Genomic DNA, 4,248 nt, shown 5'->3' on the forward strand with positions numbered 1-4,248 from the left:
TTGCATTGGGATTTCAAGTAAAAAGATGTAATGTAGCAAGAAGATCACGCAATGAACTTGTTTTGACTTTCCACATCTAGTTCAAACATCAAAGCACGAGTGGAGAAAATCACCCACAAAGCCAAGAGTTGGATCACCATGCATATATGGTAGATGGAAACAACAATGGAGCTGGGCCTAGTAGAGGAACTGTGCCTACCCATGCAAACCCACCAAACCCCAACACTCTACCAATACTTTCAATAGATGCATTATCAGAATTTGTTCCTCATCGCTTTGCTTTTGAGGGGAAGGTCCTTGCCAAGTATGGAACTTTCAAGGCAAAAGACGTTCACAATCCTGGGGGCTGTTCGTGAAGGGAACTTGCGAATGACATTACATGATGCCAAGTCTCCCAGCTAGGCTATGGGAAGAAGGTACTTTGCTCTTTCGCAATAAAAAATTTCCTTTCTGTTAAACAATTGCATGGACCAGGTGTGACTTGCTCTTTTCCAGGTAATTGGAGTCCTCCATTTCGTCAGCCTCAACAATGCGCTTGTTGAGTATCACTGTGACACCTGCGGAGGCCCTCGAGTCAACCGAACTTTCATCTTAAAAAGCATTTGTACATCAACTTTGAGTCATGCCTTCAATTTTTTGCATTTCTTTTGGGGCATTTCCTCAAATCTTGCACTAAAAAATGCAATTTTGATGGAATTTAATACTTGGGCGCATGCGCTTCACATGTTCTCGCCTCAGACCTCCGCTCCTTATTTGACAACATGCCCACCCATCGAGAGGCGCCTTACCTAAGCTCACAGCCTCTACCAAAATTGTGCTTGTTTGGACCACTGTAGGATCCTTTACACACACACAGACTTGTTAGGTACGACGCACTCACGAGAAGCTTTGACCAGCATTCCCATGGGCTCGGAAATTAAGTTGGGTATCTTCAACATCCAATGGGAGCTGAAATTTGGAGAGGAGCATCCATGCAACACCAATTTGCTAGTTTTCTTACTAGCTTTCTATGTTGCATATTCATATCATGGAATGGTTGCATAGCTCAAAAAAGAACAACGCCCAGCCTGCCTGCGTGCAAGTTCTCGCATCAGACGTGATTCAAGTTAGCCAACACCCCAGGAACAACAACCTTGACTCAAATCTGAATGTGGTCCAAGTTTTTCAATGCCCAACTACTTATAGACACTTGGTTTCCAATTGCAACAATGTGCTCCACAATGTTCAAGTAATGATTTATGTGAGGCCATCGATTTGAGAGGAGCACGGTGGTTCAGAAGTAGAGGGCAGATAGCCGCGCCTTAGTAGCATACTTTCTCATCAATTTAAACATTCTAATATATTGTTCTAAATGCCATTTGTCTTCCATAGACCAACTGGGTGAGTTCGTTTTAAGCCTATTATTAGTTTCAAGAAATATCTTGAGGTGACAATCACAAGATTGCAACACATCAACACAGATGCACATTAGCAGCCTCTTGATTTTCCTTTGCATGTTGTCGCTTTAAATTGCTCTCCATGCAAACATGTTTAAACCTATTGGGGCCCCTGGCAATGGAATTACTCAATCAAGTTTGCAATTAAAGAAACGTAGAGGGAATGGAATTGCCAGAACAAGCTCAGGAATTTGATTTTGATAGTTTCAAGAAATATCTTGAGGTGACAATCACAGGATTGCAACACATCAACACAGATGCACATTGGGCCTTTCCACACATTCTCAAGGCAACCGATGTCAAGCATAGGACTTATAGCAAAACAATAACAATTGTAGACAACCCAGGAAAATAGTTGGGTTGCACAACCAATTGCACCTCAAACTTGGAATGATCATAAAGATATGCTCGAGGAACCTTGACATCAGTGATGGCATCATGAATGGGGCTGACGGCATTTTCAAGGACTCAAACATGTCACAAAAACCATCTATTGTATGGATAGAATTGGATGACAAAAAAGCAAGCACAAGAGCGCGATATGAATATAAAAACTTATACAATAACAATAAGCCAATATCATGGACACCACTACTTGCTCGCAAAGTCCAAATTGGCAACAACCAACTGAACACAATTACTATTAACAATTCCCAATCCAACCAAAAGCAGCTGGACGAACAATTCATCGTTCACAAGGCTTGACATTAGAATCCTTCATGCTCGACCCAACAAGAATAAGGACGCATGGCCTGGTGTAGACAACAATGTCAAGAGTTTGCAACCCAACAAATATGTACTTCATTTCAAAACTAGAAAGCAAACAAATAAAAGTAGATGCAAAAGTCTAACAAGAACTTTCAAGATTATGAACAGAGAGCAGTTGGCAATTCAAACAATTAGATTTCACCAAAAACAACCATGAAAAAACATTGCAAAGCTTGAACACATGATCACTTCAGCTTCACCGGGAAGACATAATGGCCTCCAAAAGCATCCTTGAGGCAACCATTTTGTGCTTGCAAGAAACACATACTCAAATACATCCCACAGTGGATTTGCCATTCTTCAACATATGCTCGAAATCAAAAGGACTACTTTATGTCCTTTATGGAAAGAAGCTCATTACCATGTTTTGTGAGAATGCTTTGTCAGATGTGGCATATGGAGGGGAGTATGCAAGTGGATGAGTGCATCCTTATGTTTTGTGCCGACTTGAAGGCAAGCACAGAGGGAAACTAAATGATCCATTGTATCAGTTATGACAGGTTGTCAAACATGTGATCATTCTTAAGATCTAGAAATTTCGCAACAACTGTGCTTTTAGGCGAGCATTTGCTTTAGGAAGTTTTGGAAGATTTGGAGCTTTACTGAAGATTTGTTGGCAAAAGAATTAATTCTCTTTGCCAAGCTCATGAGTTATTGACACATTGGTTACTCAAAGAGGTTTTCTATAAGGCCTAGCAACTTTTTACCGACACGACTTGGTACCGATCAAATACAAAGACAGCTTCGAAGAAGGGTGTGAATGCATGCTTATGGTCTTCTAGACAAACACATACAAATCACCAAAAACAAAAACATACACATTGCTTCAAAGTATTGGCGACATGCTAACGGAAATACCGGAAGGGGCAACAACATACATTGTGGGTGACTTCAACATCGACTACAATTCAAACAAAACACCAACAGCAAAATTAAAAGATCTACTGTGGGACAACGAGATGCGGCAATGGGTTTTCAAAAACACTGCAATACACGGGTCTACTATTGATCACATATGGACAAACTCGAAACAAGAGCACTCAAAATACGGAACAAATTACGTTTACTACTCCAACCATTCACTACTCTATACAACAATATAAACATAAAATAAAACAAAGAAAACCTTCCTTGACAAAATGAAATCACCAACTTGGCAGTTAAAAAAGATTAATATACCACAAACGTTCGACCAATCCCCAGGTCTTCATACCCAAATCAATGGCAAGCCCATTGAAGAACCTTCAACTTGTTTATAAAAATTAATGCTCAACCATACCACCCACTCATGGCCGGGGGCCGGTGGTGTGAACCCACCCTTCGTTTGCCTATTCACCAATCCCATCGATCTGGAAGCATCTCAAGTGGAGTTTTAATGCTATCATATCATATCACAATTGGCCATGCGCGTCTCCAAAATTCACAATCGCCACAGCTCCAAATTCACCGCACAACATATCAACAAGTCACAGTTGGCTCTCCAAAGTTTGCCACCACACGTTCTAGGTCAACAGACTGCCACCATAGAGGTCTACAATTCCCAACATTTACATGTCACTCAGTAGCTCTCTTTGTTTCTTCTTCCAGTCCAATTCAATCCTTGATGTGACCCAAGGTTGGGCTAAGCCCAACTTGGGAGTTAGTTCCAAAAAGGGGTACAAGTGTATGCAAGCCACCATGGGGTTTCCTAAGATTAAAAAATTTCACCTCGACCCCATCAGTTCATGATATGGAAAGCAAGAAGTCATCCATGAGGTACTACAAAAAATGTAATGCATCTCCAACAACACCACAACTAGTTTCTAAAGTGCAAGAAATGGTAACCACTCAGGTGAAATCAATGGAGCAAGATATGACTGCTAATGTAAACAATCAAAGTTGATCTTTACATGGAAGTGAAAGAGCAAGAATAATACAGCAAGAAAGAGATGATTGCTAATGTAAACCTGTTTTTTTATACAGAGAGCTAATGTAAACAATTAAGTGAATAAAGTTGATCTTTACATGGTAGTGAAAGAGCATGAATCTAGAATGAATAATAGAG

This window comes from Dipteris shenzhenensis, chromosome 8 (genome assembly GCF_047967505.1).
Source record: "Dipteris shenzhenensis isolate YYH24624 ecotype China chromosome 8, Dip_SZ_1.0, whole genome shotgun sequence".
Lineage (NCBI taxonomy): Eukaryota > Viridiplantae > Streptophyta > Polypodiopsida > Gleicheniales > Dipteridaceae > Dipteris > Dipteris shenzhenensis.